This window comes from Neophocaena asiaeorientalis, unplaced genomic scaffold (assembly GCF_003031525.2).
Source record: "Neophocaena asiaeorientalis asiaeorientalis breed wild unplaced genomic scaffold, Neophocaena_asiaeorientalis_V1.1 scaffold449, whole genome shotgun sequence".
NCBI classification, from domain to species: domain Eukaryota; kingdom Metazoa; phylum Chordata; class Mammalia; order Artiodactyla; family Phocoenidae; genus Neophocaena; species Neophocaena asiaeorientalis.
This window is the reverse complement of record NW_020175027.1, coordinates 2786326-2812829: the sequence shown is the minus strand read 5'-3', so window position 1 is coordinate 2812829 and position 26504 is coordinate 2786326. Positions and strand designations below refer to the sequence as shown.

Sequence of the window (26504 nt, the reverse complement as noted above, 5' to 3'; positions counted from 1 at the left end):
TAGCTAGCCCTTGAGCTACAGAACACAGGAACAAAATGGTTAATGTCGGAACTGGCTGCCTCAGCACCCTCACCCTAATCCACATCATGGCTCAGGGAGAGGAGAATTCCTGTAATCAGAGACTGGGAGGGAGGCACTGGCTATAACAGGGGCCTGGTCCCATGATTCAGGGTGAGAAAATCCCAAAGCCTCCCTCCTAGATAAGTCTAATTGTATAGGTATCACTGGGGAAAACGGTCCAAGATTTGGAAATGGACAAGAGAGATTACTAGGTTTCCTTTCAGTGGAATGCTTATCGTTGCCTGCTGGAATCTCTGTCGTTTTCTGATTCTACAGGTTTATGCAAATTGATTTCTTATTGACCAGGCTACTTTCCATCTCTGGAGGAGTTGAAGTAAATTTGTAAAAAAGTTTATAGTAATGCAAAAGGTTCTTGTCCTTAGCAATGCAAGTGAATTTTGTCTGGTGAAGATACAATTGATTTCTCCTCTGTAGAAAAGGTAACCCCAAACATTATATTTTATTGCATGAGAATATTAACCAGTTTTGCGTGTATTAGCAAAACCATTTTATCTTTTGTCATTGCCTCTCTGTTTCTCAAATTCTCCTTTGAAACAGTCTTAACATCTTACTGGTGTCTTCATTAATTAATGGGTACCAGTATGATACCCACTAACTAATCTTTGACTCGTTCATTTTATAACTGTGTAACCGTTATATTTTTACATTTTAAAAAATCATACCTTAACACTGTTAACTCCTGCAGGTTTTCCAGCATCCAGGTTAATCAGAAGAAAGGAATTGCCACAATTTCCATTACTGAGCCAAAAGTATTTTCCAGAAATTCTAACTGTGGTGCTCGTTGGCAATTCTTCGAGAATCCTAAATGGAGTTCTCAAACAGATGCTTTATGAGCATTTAGAAAGAAAAAGGAAGAAAACATTTACTATTATATTGCTAATTACTGTGCTAGGTGATTTACATATATTATCTCAACCCTTGGGAAATTTTTGAAATAGGTATTATTGTCCTAATTTTGCAGGTGAGTAAACAGGAAATATTTGATTAAGTATGGTAGCACCCATCTGCAGATCAAGTCACGTAAGTGGAAAATTACAGTAATCGTTCATGAACCCTGACAGTTAAAAGGGCACATGGTAAATAAGGGTATAAAATTCAATAAAGATGTGAGTGAAGGGATAACCAGGAAGACTAAAGTCCTAAACAAGAAAAACTGGTGCCAGTGCTTGGGCCGGAGCTCTTAATTACATGGATACAGCTTGAAGCCTTCTTTAGATATCCTGTTTCTTTAGACCTCATTTAACAACAGACCTGCCCACACACACACTCTCTGCCATCTGCCCTCCTTCCTGAGAAGAGAGAGTGAATTTAGGGACCACTTCAGCTCCTGCCTTCCTACATCACTCTCAAAGGGATGTGCTGTCCACTCCCACAAGGCAGCCCCACTGACCATGGGGCTGATGGCAATGAAGCAGCTTCTTAGAAAGATTGGATCCACAGATCCACTGCCTCTGTGATATTTTCTCTCTGAATAAGATCTGATGCAAAATGGCATAATGCTAAAATTTTAAACCTGGGTTGTTATATTCTTCTCTAATTGCCTCTTATATTTCATACAAAATAAGTTTATCGTTAAGAAGAAAGGAGGGAAAGAGGTTTAACTTATTTGTTTTGATTTTGAGCCATGCTCTAACAGCAGAAACAGAGGCAGAGGGAGAGCAGGGACGGTGCCAGGTGCGCTTAACAAGCCCTGGGGATCTGGTGCTGCCCCCGCTGCTCCCAGACCACTGGCTCTTCTCATCCGTGTCTGGCCTGCTGGTCAACAGCCCTTTTTGTCTTCTACTTGACAGATGCCTCCTGCTTTTGGACACCGTCTCTTAGGAAGTACAGGACAGCTCCTGGAGACCCTTCAAGAATAAGATCTGCTGCTTTAGGCCACAAGAGTCTCTTCAGGCCTCATCTCCTCCTCTGGCTCTCGGGTCCTGACTGCAGGTCTCCCTCCACTCTACCATCTGTCTCTTCTGTTCCTCCCCTCTGTGTCTGCATGCTTTATTTTATATTCTCATAAATGTGTCCCCCATCTCACACACACAGACACACACACACGCACACATACACAGCCCAGACCAGTGTGTTAGGGGTTCTGCAACTTATTTACAAATATTTGTTGGTAAAAACCACAGCCTGGGGCTTCCTGCCCAGTTATGCCTGACGCCGACTCATCCCCTCTGCCTCTGGAAGCTGCTGCTGTAATCGTAATCAGGTAGGTGGGAGCCACCTGTTTCTACTTCCTCATCACATTCCGGTGCGTCTGCCCAAGGAGTTTGAAGGAGCTTGGGCTTCTCCAGCAGCACTTGAGCGCAGTTCTGGGAAAGCAGCCTTCGTTCCTCCCAAAGCAGCCTTCGTTCCTCCCCGGGGCGCCTATTTCCTGAACAGTGGAGAGCTCTCTGCCGGCTGCATTCAGAACCTGCTGATGTTTAAAACAGGTATCGCCATTGCCTGATAAAAGGAGCATCTATCTGTAAGGGCCTCCAGGTCTGTGCAGCGTGGGTGGTTGAGGGAGCCTGAAGCAGCAGCAGGGAGTGGGCCGTGCTCACCCGCCGTCCCTGGAGCACTTCCCGGGGCCTCTATTTTCCCGTCACCATTACCGGAGGAGCCTCAGGTCACCCTGACACAGTGTGGTGCCTCAGGAGCCCTGCCTTCTCCCTAGGCTCCATCCACAGGTGTTAAAGGTGAAAGGTTGACTTCACCCTCACCTGGCGCCCATGTTGCCTTCTCGTCCATAGTCTATGATGATAAGCTGTGACTGACGCCCCTCTGACCCAGGCGCCCAGGTCTGCACTTGGCCCTGGCAGCTCACCAGTTGGCTCCCTGTTAACAGAGGGCAGGACGGCAGGCCTGTCGCGCCCCATTCTTTAGGAATCTCCTCATTCTTCTGGGCCGCCTGACTCCCGGGCTCACGTCACGCTTCCTTTCTGAAACCCTGAGCTGTTCCCACCGGCCTTCCCAGAAGCCTGGTCATGAGGCTTTGGCCATTTCTATTTTTAGTTCTGGGCTCCAAGAAGGAAGGAGGACAGCCAAGTGCGGCGGCCTTTCTCTCGTGGAGGCCGAGGGCCTCACGCAGGGCGGAAGGGCAGGGGGCACAGACGGGGCTGCTGCAGGGGAGGACGAGGGTGGGGAGACAGGAGGGCCCTTGTCCTGCGGGGAGGAGGAGATGGGTCCGGGAGCCTTGAGATGGGACAGCACGTGCTGGCGGCCAGGGAGGGTCCATGTGCCCCAGCCTGCTGGGGTCCATGAGGAGCCTGGGAAGGTCACTGCCGACTCTTAGGAGAGCCATTTCAGGAGGATGGTGGGGCCTGAGGACAGACCGGGGAAAGTCAGGAACGAGCAGGTGGCTGGCAGATGGAGACCCTAAGTGTACCCCATTCTCCCAGCATGCTGTCGTGAGGAAGGAGAGGCACGGCACTGACATGCGAGGGGCACGTAACAGGGAGAACTGGTCTGCACGGGTTGTGTTTGGTTTTGCCATAGAGAAACATTCTGGTCCTCAGAGAAGAAGCCCTTGGAGAAAGGTACAGACTGAAAAGGTATTGACAAAGCCGAGTCCCCAGATCACGCTGGAGGTGGGAGGCACTGTGAGAGGGCAGGCAGCGTGTGGAACCCTGGGTGCGTCTCTGATGGGCACAGGTAAAGCTGGGCTGGGGCTCTTGGCTCAGCCGAAAGGTGGCCTGTCCTACGCTATCCCCAAATCTGAGTCTTGCCATCTTAAGGGTGCCTGGTCCTGCAGCCCAGGGCAGCCTTGTGAGAAGAATGTGGACCCCTGAGGAAAAGGAAGAGAGGGAGTGTGGCTGGCTGGCCAGTCACTGTGAGGTCCTGAGCCCATTTACTCATGCAGCTGCCCTGAAAGAGGAAACAAAGGGAGAGAAAACACACACACACACACAAACACACACGATGGACAAACCCACAGAGCAGGCATGAGTCAGTTTTTCTTTCAGTCACCTATAAGGAAGAATCAGATGGAAGGCAAGAAGACACCCGGGGTCTAAAATAGATCCACCGCCCTTTCTTACCTCCCTCCCATTGCATGGGGGCAAATGCAGAGCAGAAGAAAGCCTCTGACTCGAGGCCTGGGATTTAGTACACCCCAACTAGGTACCTTGGTAAACACTTGACAGAACTTCCTAACCAGTGTGACTGACCCTCTCAGCCCCGGGAATGAGTGGCGTCTGGAGTCAACTGCCTTGCCTGGGTGCTCAGAGCCTAGAGCTGTGCCAGGCTGTTCGCACAAAAAAAGGCACTCTAATACCTGCTGAATGAATGACTACCTGAACATATTCATCTATTGCATATTAGAAGAAAGATTTATAACTAGCCTGTTAACCCTACTGAGATCATAAAGGGCACTCTTGAATGAGTGACTAAGTGTATTTACTGTGCCTTGGAAAAAAATATATATAGGACTTCCCTGGTGGCGCAGGGGTTAAGCATCCGCCTGCCAATGCAGGGGACACAGGTTCAAGCCCTGGTCCGGGAAGATCCCACATGCCGCGGAGCAACTAAGCCCGTGCACCTAGTGCTCGTGCTCTGCAACAAGAGAAGCCACTGCAATGAGAAGCCCACACACCACAATGAAGAGTAGCCCCTGCTTACCGCAACTAGAGAAAGCCCACGCACAGCAACAAAGACCCAACACAGCCAAAAAAATTAATTAATTAATTAATTAATTTAAAAATATATATATAATTAGCAAGTTAAACCCATGATTTCACAAGTGTCTAGGGCAAGGCTAATTAAAAAAAAGAATTGATTTAATTTCAGGAAAAAATATAAGTAAAATAACATTACAAGCAGATAGGGCAGTCATCAGACCAAGATGCACTGTTTCCCCCATTGTCTGCATTGCTCATGAGGGCCTTGTCACCATTCTGTCCTGGTTGGGGGAAAGGAAAGAAATTCACTGAGTGTCAGGTACTGGGTATACATTTGTGTCAGTGTCTCCTTCAACCTGGTACCAGCCCTCTGAGTATTATCTTTTCAAAAGTACTGTCAGCCTTAGAAAAGTTAAGTAACTTATCCAAGATCAATCAACTGTATATGGCAGAGCAGAATTCAAGCACAGCTCTGGCTGACTTCACAGCCCTGCTCCTTTCACTATCCGCCAAGCAAGGAGAAGCGTGAGTCAGTCTATAGCAAATATTCAGCTTAGGGTAGGAAGCAGGAGGGAGTTTCCTTGGAAGGTTTTCTGTCTCCATGAGGTCAGTGGTGAGTCCGTCTGCTGAGCCACTGTGCGGAATTTGATAAGAAATCACCCTGACTTATAGAAAATTAGAAGAACTGGGAAAAGAAGACACTTAGAGAGTAACACCCATGGCACCCCACGTCAGGAACTAATACTTAATGGATTTGTCCACTGCAAGATACCTTTACACTTATCCCCACATTCAAGGGAAGTCTCAAGTTTTCACAAATCCTCCCCTCCCCTGGGGTAGATGCTCGTGTAGTGGGTTGAATGGTGGTCCGCTGTGTTAGTTAGGGTTCACCAGAGAAACGGAACCAATAGGATGTAAATATATAGAGAGAGAAAGAGGTTTATTTTAAGGAATCGGATCACATGATTATGGGGGCTTGGCAAGTCCAAAGTCTGATGGGGTAGGCAGCAGGCTGGAGACTCAGGAAAGAGTTGTAGTTTGAGTCGAAAGGCAGTTAGGCTGGAGACCCAGGAAGAACAAATATTGCAGATGTAGTCCAAAGGCTGTCTGCTAGCAGAATTCCCTCATTCTCTGGGGAGGTCAGCCTTTGTTTTATTCAGGCTTTCAACTGATTGGGTGAGGCCCACCCACAATATGGAGGCCAATCCGTGAATAATGTTTGAGCACATATCTGGGCACCATGGCCCAGCAAAATTGACACATAAGATTCACCATCATATCCCCCAAAAGGTATGTCCCTGTCAAATTTCTGAAACCAGTGAATGTTACCTTATCTGGAAAAAGAGTTTCTGGAATTAGGTATCTTGAGATGGGGAGATCATCCTGGATCATCCAGGTAAGCCCTTAATCCAATGACAAGGGTCCTTACAAGAGACACACAGAGGGGAGATGCACAGGATGGAGAAAGGCCACGTGGAGACAGACAGGAGACGAGAGTGATGTAGCCACAGCCAAATAAGCCACTAGGAGTGAGAAGAGGCAAAAAACGATCCTTCCCTAGAGCCTCCAGAGGGGTTGCAACCCTGCCACCACCTAGATTTTGGACTTCTGGCCTCTAGACTGTGAGGGGATACATTCCTGTTGTTTGAAGCCACCCAGCTTGCAGTGACTTGTTACAGCTGCCACGGGAAACTAATTCAGCTGGACAATGGTGAGAGGCTCCTCTCCCTCACTTCTGTGCTGTGGTTCCTCACCCTTGTACTTGCACACACAAGAAGGAGTTTCTAGCAATCTGCTTAGTGCCTGCCCCTGCTCTACTTTCTGGGTGCAAGGGTCCCATTGTGCGGGATATTAGAACCAGAATTTAACTGTGGATCCTCTTAAAAATGTACACGGTGTCATTTGTTGGTCTTTGCTGTGGAAGAAGCCATAGGCCAAATGGAAGTAAGGCAGAGGCTGAATTTGACACAAGGAGTTACCAGTCGTTATTTCATCAAAGCCATGGACCCAATGCTTAGTTGTGTTTGTATAAGAAAAGATAAGGAACAAGGATGTTACCAATCTAGAGCAGTTCAAGTTTACGTAAGTGTTAAAACAGTACTAGAAAAATGTGAAGTGAGGCCTGATTTCAAATCCTGCATCTTAAAAGAAAAAAAAAAATTCACACTGCAAAATCCACTTCAATAATCAAGATAGTTCATCAGTATAGATTTGTATTTATTTATCAACGTCTCATATTCTTTGAGTATGAGTATGCTTTCTCCACATCTGACTTTCTTTCTTAAAAAAAAAATCCTCTTTCATATCTTTGATATAGTTGTTCTCACTTTCAATAATCCAGAACATGTTGAATCACTTTTAATAGATCAAATAATCTTCTCTAGACATAAAATCATGAAGATTAAGACTGAGCTGAGGGGCTTCCCTGGCGGCGCAGTGGTTTAGAGTCCGCCTGCTGATGCAGGGCACACGGGTCCGTGCCCCGATCCGGGAAGATCCCACATGCCGCGGAGCGGCTGGGCCCGTGAGCCATGGCTGCTGAGCCCGCGCGTCCAGAGCCTGTGCTCCGCAACGGGAGAGGCCACAACAGTGAGAGGCCAGCGCACCGCAAAAAAAAAAAAAAAAAAAAAAAAAAAAAAAAAGACTGAGCCGACCTTTAGCACCAAAGAGACCATTCTGCCTTTCTCAGGTTTCTTCAGCCTTCTCATAAATACCTCATCCCAGCCCATTTAAATTTAATTCACCTATTGAGTGCCTACTATGTGCTTGGCACTATGCAAGATTCTGGAAATACAAAGATGAACAAAATAGCTGTGGTGACCCTAATGGAGTTTACAGTGTACTCCCAGTGCCAGCCTGTTGAACTGTCGTGCACTGGAGCAGCGGTTCTCAAAGTGTGGTCTGGGGTCCGCTGGGAAGGGAGGAGGGGTCCCTGAGATGGGCTGTGTGTGAAGCCCAAACATACTGCTGTGTTCATCATAATACAGCCTATTCTCATTTTTTTGCAGTACATAGGGTCTATACCGTTGCTGTGAAACGGCGAGTTAGTGAATACCGAACTGTTTATCACCCCTAAGAGAAATATAAACTTAGGTTCCTGTGAGCCTCTGGTCACAACATTTTTGTCCACTGGTCAATATATAACCTTGTTTGGTGTGTGTTTCTGTTTAAAGACACCTTGACGTGAGAGAATGGGAGGCTTGTAGCCCGTCTCCCACCTACCTCCCTACCTTCCCCGGGAGGATATCATGGCATGATTTCTTAGGTCTTCCGGGTTCTGAGGAGGAAGGGGCTTCCTGCCCCAGTCCCCTCAAAATAGGGCTGCAGAATGTGAAACTCCTTGCTGTAGCCTAGAATAGGCTCCGCAGCAATGGGGTGTCCCACATCTCACACTGCAGTCAACGGGCCCTTTTCGTCTCTGTGTTGTCCTGTTCGGTGTGTGTGACAAGGACCAAGGGAGTTGGCACCATAAAAGTGGCTTGTTGTATCTTTACTCTTCATCTGGTCAGGCCCCGTCGTTGGCCTGCCGTGTGCTTGACAACTGTGAGCAACCAGTGGGCAGCTGTCGCCTGGGTGCCCTGCACAGGGACTCTGCTCATGGCTGAGCCGTCCGGCCCCCAGATACCCAGAACATTCTCCGAGTCAGCCCTCAGAGCTGAGTTTTAGTGACAGAGACTAGAAAAGGAGGGAGAGTGCTTTTTAAAATAGAGTTTTTAGTTAAGTGAGGAAAAGCAAACTGGATGTGAGGAAATGGATGGGAATGAAGCGTGGACAGTTAACAAAAAAATGTATATGTATACCCTTCATCATATTTGGGAAATGTAAGAAAAATTTTGAGTTATTTAAAAATTACTCTTTGGTGGCCCAGCTGATTTCACTGCTGCAAGTTCAGACCATGGCTTGCTTCATAGTCTGTAAATATATAATGATTAACTAGGAATTTCTGTGCCTGGAGGGAGATGCATGATGCCTAACCCTCTTGAACCTCCCAACCAAACTGCAGAAGACAATTCTATTATTTTTTATGGAACTGCAAATTCCTTAAGCTTTCTACATATGGTGAGAGGAGAGTGGGCATAATACTTTAGCAGAATTTCTCAGTGGAAATATTCCTGCCATTTGGGGCAGGAGAATTTTTTAGTGTGCAGGACAGTTTCTGCCATTGCAAGAAAGTTCTTTTTACCCAGTGAAACCCAAAGCACCTGTTCTTCATTGTGACAGCTAAAGATTACCTGCCCCCATACACATTTTGGAATATACCCCTGTTGTGTATGGAATTGCCTCCCTTGAGAATGACTGCCATCCAGGAGAAGATGGAGAATATCTGGGAAATTCAGCCCAAGCCTCCCTCTGCCTAACCTTATACTGTTTACTTCACTCCTGCAACCACCCCATGTTGATGGGGCCTGGTGAAGGGGGCCCATACTGAGAACTAAACGTTATGAACTAAACGTTTGTGTCCCTCCCAAATTCATATGTTGGAAACCTCCCCCTCCCCCCAAATATGATGTATTAGGAAGTGGGACCTTCAGGACATAATTAGGATTGGTTAAGACCGTGAGAGTGGAGCCCCTCATGAATGGAACTAGTGCCCCTATAACAGCGAGGGGAGGACTTCCCTGGTGGCGCAGTGGTTGAGAATCCGCCTGCCAATGCAGGGGACACAGGTTCAATCCCTGGTCCGGGAAGATCCTACGCGCTACGGAGCAACTAAGCCCGTGCGCCACAACTACTGAGCCTGCGCTGTAGAGCCCGCGAGCTACAACTGAGCCCATGCACAACTACTGGAGCTCGTGTGCCGCAACTACTGAGCCCACGTGCTGCAACTACTGAAGCCCACACACTCTAGGGCCCAAGTGTCACAACTGCTGAGCCCCCGTGCTGCAACTACTGAAGCCCACGCACCTAGAGCCTGTGGTCTGCAACAAGAGAAGCCCCCACAATGAGATGCCCGCGCACCGCAACAAAGAGCAGCCCCTGCTCGCCACAACTAGAGAAAGCCTGAGAGCAACAACGAAGATCCAATACAGCCAAAAAAAAAAAAAAAGTGAGCGGAGCACTGGCTTTCCCTCTGCTCTCCGCCACGTGAAGGTACCACAAGAAGTGGAGATGTCCATAGTCTGCACCTTGAAAGAGAGCCCTCATCAGATCTTCAGCTCACTGCCACCCTGATTTTGGACATTCAGTCTCCAGAACTGTGAGAAATAAATTTCTGTTGTTTATAAACCACTATGTGTTATGGTAGTGCTTTGGTAGTTTGTTACAGCAGCTCAAACATACTAAGGCATCCCAGGTCCCAAATGGCAAGTTGGGTCAAATCTCCTCTATTTTTGTCATCCCTTTTAACCTGTCAACACCCCAGAGCACACTCCAGATTTCAGCCTAGAGAGGGAGAATACAAGTCAGGCTCCCCTGATCACTGTCTCCCCGCCCCACTCCCACCTCCCTCCCGCCATCCAATGGGACTGCAAGAAGTGGACTTTTTCTCTCTCGCATGAATTTCCCCTGCCTCATCTCCTTGCTGTGGTGGCGTTTGACCTCTCCCCATCCCTGGGGTCACAATGGCAGATGCAGTGGAGGAAGACAGGAGAGAGTGAGTCTGGAGGCATTTAAAATTTTCATTTTAGGTGTTGTTGCATTCTACCTTTCGAAAATCTTGGTATCACACTTTGGCAGTGGCCAGGGGCTCCCAGTTTGGGAGGGAGGCTGGGGTGGTGGTAAGGTTCTTCCCCTCACCCAGAGGGGTTTCTACCCACTTCCCCAGTGGACTTCCCTGGATTTGCCTGGCAACCTGAGCCTGGAGGTCCTGCAAAATCCAGTGAGCAGCTTCTATGGAGGAGGGAGGAAGCAGTGCTTGGAAGGGGGCTTCGGGATGCTGCTAACAGTCCATTTTCACCTGGGCAATGGTTACACAGTGTGTTCACCTTGTAACGATTCATGAGCTGTACACCTTATGATTTGTGCCCCTTTTTTGTATATGTGTTCTACTCCAAATGGAAAAAAAAAGTTTAAAATTTTCCTTTGGTCCACTAACAAAACTCAAAACTATAGAATATAGTAACTCAACCTAATCACCTGAACTTATCAAATTAGCACTTCCCTCTCTTACTATCCCAGAAGCTTTAAATATTGTGATATTTTCTTTTGTTAATCATTTTAAATTATGTCTATTATTCTATTCTAAAAGTACTGTATGCTAATTATAGAAAATTTAGAAAAGTATAAATAAGAAAATTACAATCTGCAATTTTACCACCCAGGCAACCACTGTTATTTTCTATTTCCTTCTTAGTTTTTTTAATGCATACATAAACTTTATATATAGTATATATAAACAGATAGATTTTATTTTACAATATTAGGATCATTTTATTTTAAAAATTTTGAAGCCTACTTTTTTCACTTAATACATTGTGAATATTTTCCCATAATTTACTATAGCTTGAAAATAAAATTTTTTAAAACAATGCATGTGCATACCTTCTTTTATTAAAAATTAAAAATTTTTAATTAAAAAAATTTTTGGCTGCCTTGGGTCTTCGTTGCTGCACGCGGGCTTTCTCTAGCTGTGGTGAGCGGGAGCTACTCTTCGTTGTGGTGCGTGGGCTTCTCATTATGGTGGCTTGTCTTGTTGCGGAGCACTGGCTCTAGGTGCGTGGGCTTCAGTAGTTGGGGCACATGGTCTCAGTAGTTGTGGCTCACAGGCTCTAGAGCGCAGGCTCAGTAGTTGTGGTTCACGGTCTTAGTTGCTCCGTGGCATGTGGGATCTTCCCGGACCAGGGCTCGAACCTGTGTTGCTTGCATTGGCAGGAGGATTCTTAACCACTGCGCCACCAGGGAAGCCCCAAAATAAAATTTTAACACCTATAAAACATTTTATATTATCATTATGCTATCGTAGGTCATTTATTCATTCATTCATTCATCCAACCATTCTAGAATGAGTGTATTGAGTACTTACTACCCTCTAGGCACTGGCTAGGTGCTGTGAACACAGTAAGAACAAGACAGGCATGGTCTCTTGTCATCAAGCAGTTTTCAGTCTATAGGGACAGAGAAATTTTAAAAATTAATTAAACCAATAAAAATCCCAAATGGAGTTTCTCATGGAACTTGGCAAGTTGATCCTAAAATTTATATGGAAAAGCAAAGAATAGAGAGAATACTAAAGGGTGTCATAATGTTAAAATAGTAAAGACTATATATCTGAATTCTCTAAGTTTTTAGGAGGCATAAATGAAGATTGGAAATCCTGTTTGAATTGTGCTTTTTTGAATGTTGAATTGCTTTAGGAATAAAACATGTGGTTTAATGACTACAATATGGTTAGTTACATATCCATACTTGTCTATAAAATGCATAGAATATAGTTTAGATAATTTTTTGCATACGTGGGATCACACTTCATATAGCTTTTTAAAAGATTTATTTATTATTTATTTATTTTTGGCTTCATCAGGTCTTGGCTGTGGCACACGGGATTTTTATTGAGGCATGCGGGATCTTTCGTTGTGGTGTGCGGGCTCTTCTTTGTGGTGCGCAGGCTTCTCTCTAGTTGTGGGGCGTGTTTTCTCTTCTCTAGTTATGGTGCACAGGCTCCAGGGTGTGTGGGCTCTGTATTTGTGGTGTACAGGCTCCAGGGCGTGTGGGCTCTGTAATTTGCAGCACGCGGGCTCTGTAGTTGAGGCGTGGGCTCAGTATGTGTGGCACTTGGGCTTAGTTGCCCTGCGTCATGTGGGATCTTAGTTCACTGACCAGGGATCGAACCCACGTCTCCTGCATTGCAAGGTGGATTCTTTACCACTGGACCACCAGGGAAGTCCCTTCATATAGTTTTTTTTTTTTTTTTTTTGCGGTACGCGGGCCTCTCACTATTGTGGCCTCTCCCGTTGAGGAGCACAGGCTCTGGACACGCAGGCTCAGCGGCCATGGCTCACAGGCCCAGCCGTTCCGCGGCATGTGGAATGTTCACGGACCGGGGCACGAACCCGTGTCCCCTGCATCGGCAGGCGGACTCTCAACCACTGCGCCACCAGGGAAGCCCATTCATATAGTTTTGATGCTGCTTTTTCATTTAGTAATATGCCTTAGGAAGTATTCCATACTGATACAAAGGAATACTTAGGTATTCCTTTTAACAAGTACATGGTATTTTACAGTATGGATACTCTATATTTATTTAACCAGTCTCCTAGTGAGAGTTATTTAGGTTATCTCCAATTTTTTAAAGGTGCAATGATCGTAATTGTACATATATCTTTGTACATGTTAGCAGGTATACATGTATGATAGATGACTTGAAGTGGAAGTGAGTCAAAGAGTATGTACATTACAAATTCTGATAGATGTTGCCAAATTGTTCCTCCAACCATTTATACTCTCATCAACAGAGTTTGAGTTTTCTTCCCCAACACCATCACCATTATTATACATTATCAGTCCTTTTAGCTTTGTAAGATTTGATGGACAAAAAATAATTCCTCCTTGTTTGTTTTCATGTATATTTCCCTAAGTGGTAGTGAGGTTGAGCATCTTTTCAAATATTTATAGAAATATTTCTATTTCCTCTTCTAAGAATTATGTTTTTCTCCCCTGCCTTTTTTCTCCATTAGCTTGCTTATGTTTTGTCACATCTCTGTAGGAATTCTAGATATATATCACAGTTATTAAGCATTTGTCTGTGGTATATGTTGCAAATATTTTTCCCAGTCTTTTGCTCTGAGGAGTTTTAAATTTCTGTTTAATAAGATTTGTCTGGTTTTTCTTGACGACTGTGTCTTTCCCACCCCATGATTATAAACATATTGTCTGGTGTTTTCTTCTATACTTTTGTAAATCAGATCTTGAGTCAATCTGGATTTTTTTCTGAGTATGGGATGAGGAAGTGATTCACTTTATTTTTTTTTCCTTATGGCTCCCATTGTCCTAGTACTATTTTTAGAGTAATCTTTCATTTTCCCACTGTTTGGAAATTCCACCTTTATCATACGCTAAATTCCTTTGAATACATGGGTCAGTTTCTGGACTCTATTCTCTTTCATTAATCCATATGTTTATTTGTTCTCTGACACTCCATTGTTTTAATTACTGTAGTTTTATAGATTGTTTTCATATCTGGTAGGGCAAATTCTCCACCTCATTTTTTCCCTCAATTTCTGTTTTTTGGTTATTTTTGTTTATTTTCTATTCTAGAAGAACTTGATAAGCAGCTTTTCATGTTCAATTAAAAATCTTGTGAAAATTTTCATTGGGCTCCCCACTGAATGTGTAGATTATTGGGGAAGAATCAACATTCTTCCAGTAAGTTCTCCTCATATAAGTCTTGCACAATTTTTATTGGGTTAGTTCCAAGTGCTCAGTTGTCTTTGTGGTTCTTGTGAATGGGATTTCTTTTTCCAGTTACATTTTCTTATTCATTATTACCAGGGATTTTGTATCTAGTCACCTCAGTAACCTCTCATTCATTATAATAGTTATTTTAGTTGATCCTCTTGGGATAGCTAGGTAGACAACCACATAATCTACAAATAATAATAGCTTTAATTCTTACTTTCCAATATTTATATGTCATATTTTTCTTGTTGCACTGGTTACAACCTTCAACGCAATGTGAATAGTGGTGGCAATAGCATGAGAGGTTTTTTGTTTCACCATCACATGTGAAAGATTTTGGTAGTTGTACTTTAATGAGTTAAGGAGGTTTCCAGATATCCTACATGACAAAAAGAGCTTTTGTCTTGTTTTTTTTGTTTCAATTAGAAATGGGTGAAGCAAACGCTTTTTCAAAGTCTAATTTATTTAGTTTTTCTTTTTTTGTTAATATAACAGATTATATCAAAAGACTTCTAAAGCTGGATCATCCTCACAGTCCAGAGACAAACATTATTTGGTCATTTAGGTATTATTCTTTTCATACATAGTTAGATTTTATTTACTAATATTTTATTTAGGATTCTTTAAATCAATTTCATATTTTGGTTTGTGCCAGCCTGTGCTAGTTCAGCCTGTGCCAGCCTGTGTTAGCCTATGCTAGGCTATATGCTCCCCATTCTGTTCATTAGTTTTTAAAAACGGCAGTATAGCATGTTCTCTTCCTAAAAATGGTTTTGTTTTGTTTTGTTTTGTTTTGTCCAAGAGGCTTGTGGGATCTAAGTTCCCCCATCAGGGATTGAACCCCGGCCCCCGCAGTGAAAGCACCGAGTCCTAACAACTGGACCACCAGGGAATTCCCAAAAATTGATTACTCTTTTTTTTTTTAACTTTTTTTTATATTGGGGTATACTTGATTAACAATGTTGTGATAGTTTCAGGTATACAGCAAAGTGATTCAGTTATACACATTACATGTATCTGTTCTTTTTCAAATTCTTTTCCCATTTAGGTTGTTACATAATATTGAGCAGAATTCCCTGTGCTATACAGTAGAAAATGGATCACTTTTAATTTTAGCTTTCCTTAAGTAGAATGTAACGTTATGTGGTATAAAAGGCTAGGATGGTGATGTGTTCAAATGAACATATATCAATGAAATCAAAATAAGCAGATTATCAGCCTATATCCCTTGCCACCAATCTGGCTGTGGGGTCCCTGAGCACCAAAAGTATAAGGTTCCTCCTTTATAAAATGTAGCAACAGTTTTCTATCCTAATGTAGCTTAGTTAAAGTGCAACAATATTGATTTTTCCTTCAATCTCATGAAACTAAGGGTTCTAAGTATGTTGAGGCCTGTGACTATTAAAGAACCTTAAATCCTCTAGTTTAATCTCTTTTAGTTCTTTCCTCTAAGGAGCACATCAATAAATGTTTTAGGGGCTTCCCTGGTGGTGCAGTGGTTGAGAGTCCGCCTGCCGATGCAGGGGACACGGGTTCGTGCCCTGGTCCGGGAAGATCCCACATGCCACGGAGCGGCTGGGCCCGTGAGCCATGGCAGCTGAGCCTGCACGTCCGGAGCCTGTGCTCCGCAACGGGAGAGGCCACAACGGTGAGAGGCCCGTGTACCGCAAAAATAAAAAATAAAAAAATAAAAAAATAAATGTTTTAAATGAACCTGTGTGAAAACAATGTGAAAAGGACTATTGAGATTTTGATTGTAGATTTTTGTTTCTACCTTCAAGAAACTCAGAAGAAAATAATTTTTCTGGTGGAAAATAAAATTATCAGGTAGAATTGTGTATCAAAGACCGGAAAGTAACACTCAGACACTGACTGTCCTACTTTCAAGCTACTGTCCAGAAATACAGGAAGAGTTTAGAGTCACCTTTTTTTTTTCTTCCTTTTCAGAGAGCCGGGGCTGAAGATTTAGTCTGGAAATCAGATGCCTATTTATCACTGCTCTGTGGCAGCTAAACCAAGAGAACAAATAGCTGCCCTCCTCATTGCTTCAAACAACACGAGGTACGGAGCTTGTGCCACAGGATGGAAATCAGTGTGTATCCTCACCGAGTGTTGTGCTTTCCAGGCCCTCATGTAAGTAACTTAGCAACCAATAGACCTTTATCATTGAAATTGCAATCAGGTAAAAAGGAGAAAATGACAAGGAGTAGGAGGAAAGCTTTGGTTTTAAATCTGTCACATCTGCCATTTTTTTCTAATGTCATTTTTTTTACTGCTAACTACTGGTAGTCACTCTCTGGGTGCTATTTGTTTCTCAGTGATGCTTTCACCACATAAAGAGGGTTAGCTTTTACTTTTTGAATCTTCTGCTTCATAAATGTAGTTTATTTCCAGAAGTGCAGTGTTTACTGCGACTGTTTTTATTTTTCCCTTTGCTTCTGAAACATACAGAGCTGCCTGGCTTGGAGTACTTTTTCTCCCAGCTATTTACCTATTGACTTACTACATTGGTGAGGGGAGTGCATTTATTTTGAGTTAATTAGTATCTAAGCCAAATTAAATGGAAATTACCATGTTTATCAATATATAAATATGTCATATAGTGTATTATATTATAACAGAGTTTATTTAGCCTAAAATTTTTATTGAGGCATATGGAAATCCAGATGTTTTAGGAAATCATCATTACATTTCAATTTGGTGAGTTTTTAAAAATTTATTTATTTTATGTATTTATTTTTGGCTGCATTGGGTCTTCGTTGCTGCGCATGGGCTTTCTCTAGTTGTGGTGAGCGGGGGCTACTCTTCGTTGCAGTGTGCAAGCTTCTCATTGCGGTGGCTTCTCTTGTTGCTGAGCTCGGGCTCTAGGCACACAGGCTTCAGTAATTGTGGCATGTGGGCTCAGTAGTTGTGGCTCGCCGGCTCTAGAGCACAGGCTCAGGAGTTGTGGCGCACGGGCTTAGTTGCTCCGCGGCATGTGGGATCTTCCTGGACCAGGGCTCAAACCCGTGTCCCCTGCACTGGCAGGTGGATTCTTAACCACTGCGCCATCAAGGAAGCCTGGTGATTTTTTAAAAAGATGTCTATATGTATTCAATTTTAAAATTATTTACAGTTAAGGAATTGGCTTATAAGCGCTTTTCAATCAAATGATGTCATTCTTGCACTTATTTTCAACACAGTCTACTTCTAGTTATATCACTAATGCGTAATTTCAATTTATCTTCTTCAAAGGGAACTTATTATTTTTTAGTAGCACTTGTACTTCATTTAAATTCAGGGTCAGATTTTCTGAGTTTCTAGTTGTAACTTCTTCGGGTTTTTTTCCTCATGTCGTCAATGAAGTGTAAGAAATGGTTGTCTCCTAGTTACAAAGTTAATAGTTGCTCTGACTCCCTTTCTTCAAGTGACTGACTTTTTAAAAAATGCACCTTGAAATTACCATTTCATCCATCTGCCTAATGTTTGGTGGTTCTCCAACCACATCAACTCTGAAATACTCTGTGCGGCCTTAACGTTACCTTCCAAGGTACTCTCCCACTTAATAATCCAACCATTTTCCCCAATATTTCTCAACAAAACTTCTCCCACCACGCTAGTCTCACTCCCTTTTTGTTATCTTCAACCATACTGTGTTCTCATCTAGGAAAATGCTCATTTAAAATGTAAAATAGTCAGGATTTCCTGCCAGACTGAGTTTGAAAGAGAAAGGAGGAGAAGTCAGGGATGGCTCACAGGTTACTGGGAGGGTGACAATACCATCACCAATACAGAAGAGGAAGAAGAGGAAAATTCACTGTGGCAAGTTGATTTGAAATACCCGTGGAACACATCCGAATAAAGGTGTCCTAAAAAGAGCTGGATATTTGGGTTTGGACTGAGACGACTGGGCTAGACATTCAGATTTAGAAATAATATTAGTGGTTGTTTGTTAAGCCACGGAAGTGGATGAGGTCACACTAAGTGTGTACTAAAATGAGATGAAGGGAAGGCTTAATAGGGAATCCTAGGAAACATTAACTTTTAAGTGGGCATTTGGGGAAGTATAGCAGCCAGAGAGGTTGGAGGTAGGCGGGAAATCGGGAGATGTCATGAAGCTCAGGAAAAAGAAAGTTTTGGGCTTCCCCACTGGCGCAGTGGTTAAGAATCCTCCTGCCAATGCAGGGGACATGGGTTCGAGCCCTGGTCTGGGAAGATCCCACATGCCGCGGAGCAGCTAAGCCAATGCGCCACAACTACTGAAGCCTGGACACCTAGAGCCCATGCTCTGCAACAAGAGAAGCCACCGCAATGAGAAGCCCGCACACCACAGCAGAGTAGCCCCCGCTCACTGCAACTAGAGAAAGCCTGCACATGGCAATGAAGGCCCAACGCAGCCAAAAATAAATTAATTAATTAAAAAAAAAAAGTTTTAAGAATAAAGCAGTGGCCAAAAGTGTAAAGAAGGGGTTGAAAGCATAGAAGCTGGAGGGCAGAAAAGATTATGTGCATGAGCAGTTGGATGAAGTGAGCTGGAACATGGCCAGGAAACACCATGGAATGTTTAACATAAAGTGCAGTAAACTGAAGTCCCTGAGCTTCCACAGAACTTCACTGTCTATGAAATTAAATTAAGTAATGTCTAAGAGTCTGATTGTCTAAGACTTAGATAACTACTATACGTAAAATATTATAAAAAGAGTCCTGAACTGGCCAAGAGTAAAAGTATAACAAACTGGGAGCCAGGAACATTATAAAAATCTGGTGAAACAGGTAGGACAAGAAATGTAGTTGGATGCCTCAGGCTAAGAGTGAGCAGGGTATTTCAAGACAGATATACATTTTATTGAGTGAGTTGTGCCTATCACAAGTCTGTCTCTCCAACCCATATCTGTCTCCATGTCCCCAATCTTATGCAAATGTCCTTTAGAGGTTACAAATTCAACATATGCAAATCAGGTCTCACTGTCTTCTCACCTACTCCAGCCCCTCCCCAACCTGCTTCTCCTCTATTTCAGGGAATAGCACTGGAGCCACGCCTAGACTGAAGTGGAAACCTCTGTCACTCATTCTCTTTCATCGTCATCTCTCCGGTCTCATCTCTGTCATCAAGTTTTGTCCATTCTTTCTCCACCTTCTTTTGATTCCATCCTCTTGCTTTTCATTCCCACCACCACAGCTGCCACTGTATCCAGGTCCTGAAATACGATTCCTAACTGGCCTACCTTCTTCTAGTCTCTCCTCCTCTTCCCAGTCTACCTCCACAACTCTAAGAAAGCAAATCTGCTCACGTCCCTCCACTGGTTAAAAAAATCTCCCAATTCCAGTGAGGAGAAAGAAGGTCTGACCTCCTTAGCATGACATCATGCGAGGCCCCTGCCAACCTGGCCTTGCCCCCTCACCTTCGCTGCATCGCAGTGACCTTCTGCCTCCACACATCTGTCTTAGAACACCGCGAAGTTTCTCCTTGTTCTTCAATTCACCCGCTCCTTGACGCTTGATTCACTCTAAAGCCTGAGCAAGTCTTGTGCTACTACGATCATAAGCTTGGGTGCTGGAGGAGGGCAGACGGGAGAAGTTGAATATAAGTGATTTGGACGAGCCATAGAGAAAAGAATAGGGGTAGCGGTGCCTCTCTGATGAGAGGTGTGATCCCCCCATTGAACTCAGTGCTTAGTAGACTATATTGCTTAAATAAATCACAATTCAAGGGAGACAAGTATACCTAATAGAGCTAACTGCAAGGAATTTATGATCTGATGAGAGAAATAAGACATATAGAATGTGAACTAATGTGACTGATTTTTTCCCGTTCATTATAAAACATCGGATTCATTGCTTTACACTCATAAACATATACAGACATTCAAAGATACCAGATAATTAATAATAAGTGTGAAATAAGTAGTCAAGACAAGTCCTACAGGGATTTAGAGGAGGAAGAGATTACTTCGGGATAGGGTGTTCAGATAACATTTCACAACAGACATAGGACTTGAAGCCTGAGTAGGGTGTACGTAGCAGGAGGAATAGCCTTCTAATTGTGGGGAATGACACAAACAGAGGCAGACGAGGATGTGTTCACGGCAGAAAGATCTGGGTAGGGGAATAATGTTGGTAAGGACAGGAAGACATCAGGGTGTGATTGTGGTGTCCCTTCGATGCCCAGCTTGATCCTCTAGGAATACTTGCATACTTTACCTATCAGGGAATGGGAACCACTGAAGTTGTTTGTTTCTGTTTTTGTTTTTGCTGCGCCGCACGTCATGTGGGATCTTAGTTCTCCACCAGGGATGAACCCATGCCCCTGCAGCGGAAATGTGGAGTCTTAACCACTGGACACAATGAACGCAGTCTTTTAAGGAGATTAATCAGGCAATAGTGTGCAGGACAGATTAGAAAAGCAAGGGAATGCAGGCCAGAAGAACAAGTAGAAGCAGTCATCTGGGTCTGAGATGCCATAGATTTTGATTCTAAGACTATTGACATGATAGATTTTTTTTTTTTTGAAGATGTTGGGGGTAGGAGTTTATTAATTAATTAATTTATTTTTGCTGTGTTGGGTCTTCATTTCTGTGCAAGGGCTTTCTCTAGTTGTGGCAAGCGGGGGCCACTCTTCATCACGGTGCACGGCCCTCTCACTATCGCGGCCTCTCTTGTTGCGGAGCACAGGCTCCAGACGCGCAGGCTCAGTAGTTGTGGCTCATGGGCCTAGTTGCTCCACGGCATGTGGGATCCTCCCAGACCAGGGCTCGAACCCGTGTCCCCTGCATTAGCAGGCAGATTCTCAACCACTGTGCCACGAGGGAAGCCCAACATGACAGTTTTTGTAATAAAAAACTCACATGAAACGTATACACTGATTATAAAACAAATCTTTATTTTTAGGTATGTAAAATTACAAAAATGTAGGCATCTTAGAATTAAGGAAATAAGATGAAGATCTGAACTAAGGTGGTGATGGTGGGAATGAGAAGGGAAGAGTAGATGCAACAAGAAAAAACAAATCTTGAAGAATTTGAGAATTTGGATGTTAAAAGTCAGAGAGAGAAGATTAAAATATGACTCCGTGGTTTTGAGTCTGAATGAAAGTGCCAAGTTGGTACCATTAAAAGAAATGGGGAAGTCAAGAGGTGAAAGAACCAAACTAAATTTTATGTATTGAGTTGGAGGTGAGGAAGTATCTAATAGACAGTTGAAGATATGGGCTTAGAACTAGGAAAAAAGATCAGGCTAGATCTTTCTAGATAATAGATCTTGGATCTATTATCCAAGGAATTAGCTACACACAAGTTGGAATGGAAGGTCTGAGAGTGAATGACATTCTGAAAGGTCAAGCACGTAGAGAACCGGGGCAGAGGTGTAATTGCAAGGGAGTACCCACGTTTCGGGACAGCAAGCAGGGTGAGGAAGAAAACCAGAAATGATCTGAAAGGTTGAATTAGATTCATTCCATAGTAGGGGCATGAAAGCCACGAGAAGAGGGAGGTTGAAGCCTTACATTCATGCTTAGGATTTATGGGCGCTCATCATGTGCATTTGGGTGTGCCTTAAGCCTTCACACTGGTGTGAAGAAGCCCACTGCAGTATTCCAAAGCAATGTTCGCTTGGGCCCCCACCTTCAGCCCTAGCTGGATGCTGACTCCTAACTGTGGGCTGTTCCTCAGCTCCAGGAGGTCTGGACCAGTACCTTGGCTGGTCCCTCAGCCTTTGTCGAGCAATCATGAAATTTCTCCAGAGGCTTGTTGCTCGTATCATGTGCAGTTAATCTTAGCCAGATCCTATAAAGTCCAAAAGAACGTACTTCCCACCTAGCTCTCTAATGAGCAGTTAATTAAGAATGTAATTTTGTTGACCCAACTTTTAATAACAGAGTCAAAGTTAAAGGCAAACTAGTTTTTAGCACTTTACCAGTTCAGCTGGAATAGCTGTGCCAGTTAAACTTTCTGAACCCCTATTAGTCAGGGATGACTTAGTTCTCTCTGGCTTACCTTATTTCCCTAGCAGACAGATAAGAAATAAAATTATTTGTTGGTTTAAAATGTGATACTTTCATAGCCCATAAAAATACATTTAAAAATTGTCCAATGGGGCTTCCCTGGTGGCGCAGTGGTTGAGAATCTGCCTGCTAATGCAGGGGACACGGCTTCGAGCCCTGGTCTGGGAGGATCCCACGTGCCGCGGAGCAACTAGGCCCGTGAGCCACAACTACTGAGCCTGCGCGTCTGGAGCCTGTGCTCCACAAAAAGAGAGGCCGCGATAGTGAGAGGCCCGCGCACCGCGATGAAGAGTGGCCCCCGCTTGCCACAACTAGAGAAAGCCCTCGCACAGAAATGAAGACCCAACACAACAAAAAAAAAATTAATTAATAAAAACTCCTACCCCTAACATCTTAAAAAAAAAAATTGTCCAATGAAGGGCAGTATTTCACAGAAACAAACAAATAGTCATTGAATTTTTTTGTAGTTTTCTTCTATAATTGGGAGAGAGCTAGCACAGGCATGTCTCACCATCACAGGAGCTCTAAAAAGCTGATTGGCTGACATGATTAGTAATTGGGAATATGAATTGTGATATATGATCCCGAAATACAAATTTCAAAAAGGCTTCTCTTCTTGTCATGAGTATCTTAATCAGGACGTTTGTAAGCATATCTTTCAATCTCATGCTCTTACAAACCTGAAGTTGACCCATACAATTTAGATTGTTACTGAATTATTTTCAGCTAGTGTAAACTTAATCCTCACATGCCTCTCCCAAGAGGAACAGAAGTGCTTTCCCCTCTGTGTAGTGAAGCCTCATCATGTAACAGGAGCAATTCTCTCTCTTGTGGGGAAGTGCCCATATGACTTGGTTAGGCTGTAAAACATCTGGCTTATGCAGTGATATCTGGTTTGTAAGATGTGCCTTACCTCTTTATATGCTCAAGAGACTGGCCGTTAAACATGTTGTGGCTGGAGAGTCCGAACCGACAGCCAGGAGCCCGCACGCACCTCGCACCCTGAGACGGCGACGCGCCCCGTCGGCCGCCGGCGAGGAGGCGGCTCCCGCGGGGGCTTCAGTGTGCTAGGCGTCCCCGCCCAGCGTGGGCTCGGTGCAGGAGCTGGCTCAGCGCGCCGCGGTGGTGATGGAGGGAAATGCGCACCCGCCGCGGCAGCAGCAGGGGGGCACTCGACAGGAAGGGGGCGGCGGGCGAGGCAGGGGCGCGGGGAGGCGAGCGCCAGCCGCCAGCCGTGGGCCCGGCACCATGCCCTCCTGGCCCACGGGCCCCGCGCCGCCGAGCCCGGAGACGAGGCGCCCTATCTGGTGAAGGTGCACCAGGTGTGGGTGGTGAAAGCTGGGAGCTTGAAGAAGGACTCGCTCGCTGCTCAGCGTGCACCTGGGCGCCTGGGGACACCCCCGCGTTCCCCTCCTGCGGGCGGCTCAAGGAGGACAGCAGGTACATCTTCTTCATGGAGCCCGATGCCAACAGCAGCGGCCGCGCACCGGCCGCCTTCCGAGCATCCTTCCCGCCTCTTGAGACAGGCCGGAACCTCAAGAAGGAGATCTGCTGGGTGCTGTGCAAGCGGTGCGCCTTGCCTCCCCGTTTGGAAGAGATGAAAAGTCAGGAGTCTGCAGCAGATTCGAAACTAGTGCTTCGGTGAGAGACCAGTTCTGAATACTACGCTCTAAAATTCAAATGGTTCAAGAATGGGAATGAATTAAACTCAAAGAACGAACCACAAAACATCAAGATACAAAAAAAGGCCAGGGAAGTGAGAACTTCGCATTAACAAAGCATCACTGGCTGATTCTGGAGAACGTATGTGCAAAGTGATCAGCAAATTAGGAAATGACAGTGCCTCTGCCAATATCACCATTGTGGACTCAAATGAGATCATCACTGGCATGCCAGCCTCAACTGAGACAACATGTGTGTCTTCAGAGTCTCCCATTAGAATATCAGTAACAACAGAAGAAGCAAATACTTCTTCATCCACATCTACATCTACCACTGGGACAAGCCATCTTGTCAAGCGTGCCAGAAGGAGAAAACTTTCTGTGTGAATTTAGGCAAGTGCTTCATGGTGAAAGACCTTTCAAACCCCTCAAGATACTTGTGCAAGTGCCCAGATGAGTTTACTGGTGATCCCTGCCAAAACTACGTAATGGCCAGCTTCTACAGTACGTCCACTCCCTTCCTGTCTCTGCCTGAATAGGAGCTTGCTCAGTCGGTGCTGCTTTCTTGTTGCTGCATCTTCTCTCAGCTTTCACCTAGAGCCAGATGTGTTTTACCAGGTCTAACATTGACTGCCTCCGCCTGTTGCATGAGAACATTAACAAAAGCAATTGTATTACTTCCTCTGTTCATGCCTAGTTGGCTCTGAGATACTCATAGGTGTGCGAGGCTCCGATGTTTCTGAAATTTATCTTGAATAATGTGATACAAAATGATAGTCTATATCATACAGTACAATGATAATAAAGGCATTTAAAAGTCTCACTTTTATTGATAAAATAAAATCATTCCACTGGACAGTCCATCTTCTTTATAAAATGACCCCATCCTGAAAAGGATGTTCGCTAAGTTGTAACCAGTACACACTTGAAATGATGGTAAGTTCATTTCAGTTCAGAATGTGTTATTTCTAACAAATAAGCAGGATAAAAAGAAAAAAATAAAAATGTTGTGGCTGAGATATAGAGTGGGGCAAGGGGAACAGCTAAGGGAAGGATATTTATTAAACTGGAATATCCAGCTTAATATGGTGATTAATTACTCAGTTTTTTCCATCTATTGATTTCTTCATCATATGGGCTAAGAACAGGAATAGCAAGTTCATGGCACCATCCCTGCCTCTCTTCCACACACACCCCCGCCCCCACCAAAGAAAAAAGAAAAAAAAAAAAAAAGCCCGCGTGGCAGACACCACAATACTCTTTTCCATTGAACTCAGCCTCAGAGTCATTTTCCACAGTTCTCCAGGCAGCCACTACCAGTTGGTTCAAGTGGGGAATTGAAATTATGAGGTTGGGGATTCTTTGTGGCTTACAGTTTTGGTGTTAGTATCTTCTGATTACAAGGAACAGGGAACCTTAAGAAAAAGAGGATTTGTTTTAAGGATACACATAGTTTGGAGTCAGAGTTGTTCAGGATCCAAGGCAAGTCAGAGACTGGATTCTCACCCTATGGTCCACCTGTTCAACCTCTCATAACATATCTGTGTCTCTGTTTTTAATGGGCCCTCATTTCCCAACTGGCCAATCCTCTTTGTATTCCACAGTCTAAATGCTTCAGAGAGCTAATTTAACATGCTTCGTTAACTACCATTGTGTCTATTACTAAGCATAGCCTTGGTGCCAGGTTTTGTCATGGGTCATGAATAGGCAGCCCTTGGTCAGGCAGCCCATGGATACTGGTAATGTTTTCTTTATCTTAGTGGTAGTTATCCAGGTGTGTTCACTTCATGAAAATTCAAAATTCAACACGTGCTTCTTATGTGCAAGTTTCTTTGTTATATCTTAATAAGTTTATTTTTCTAAAAATAGTTGTGGCAAACTGATCTCATTTTCTTTTTTGAAGGCTTTATCAAACTAGTACATCAGGAGAATGTCATAGACATATATGTTCATCTTAAAGAAGACATCTTTTAAAATTTCCTAAGACGTTATGTGCAGTTCAGAGAGATGTGGGCTGGATAGTGGAAGAGTTATCTGAATTCTTAACTAGTGGAACAACTTACCCAATTGACAATCAAGATCAACCTGAAGATAGGTTTCTGTCATAATGTGTGAGGGTTCTGTTTAGTATAGAGAGGAAATACAGGCTAAGCGTGTGGGATCAAGGGCTGGGCTCTTCTGCTTAATGGCTGTTTGACCTTAGGGAACTTTTCTTTCCGTGCCTCAGTTTTTCTATCAATAAAATGGGAGTGATAGAGTCTGTATCTTAAGATGGTTTAGAGTACTGAGTGAACATAGTGTTCAGAAAAGTAGGCCACTAATATGCAGGGAGAATTTGTAGAGAGGCAGAGTACTTTATAATTAAATCACCAAGTTAAAGAGCAAGACAAGTCCCTGTTAGAAGAAATGTCCCCAGAGTGGCCAGATGAACATCTGTCAGGGATGCTGTAAAGAGGTCCCTTCCTTTAATGAGAAGGTTGGATTAGATGATCTCTCAAAGTCTAGGATTCTTTGTCAGTTTAATTGTGCCCTAAATACTTGAAGTTATAATTCTGCTTATGGAGTAATTCTATAGAATTACTTGCCAAGAGGAGACGGGGTCACCCATAACAAAATGGGCATGCTTTGGAAACATCTGAGGACTTGGAAAGCCAGTAGCTCATCTTTCCAATGTTGGGTGAAAACATGAGAAAGATACATAGCCACAACCTAGAGAAAAACACCAACCTGTAAAACTGAAGAAAGAAGAAAGAAACAGAGATTTGGCTGCTTCGTTTGGTCTTTAAAACGAACACCTGCCTTTACACATCATCTGAAATATGCATTAGGCCCAATAGGAATATACACCTTCAGTAATCT

The 26504-nt window shown here is 44.0% G+C and overlaps 1 pseudogene; it reads left to right on the top strand.

The window, feature by feature from the left end:
- The first annotated feature begins 23254 nt into the window (after nucleotides 1-23254).
- Nucleotides 23255-24315, top strand: LOC112411749 (pro-neuregulin-1, membrane-bound isoform pseudogene; annotated as a pseudogene).
- Nucleotides 24316-26504: the final 2189 nt, after the last annotated feature.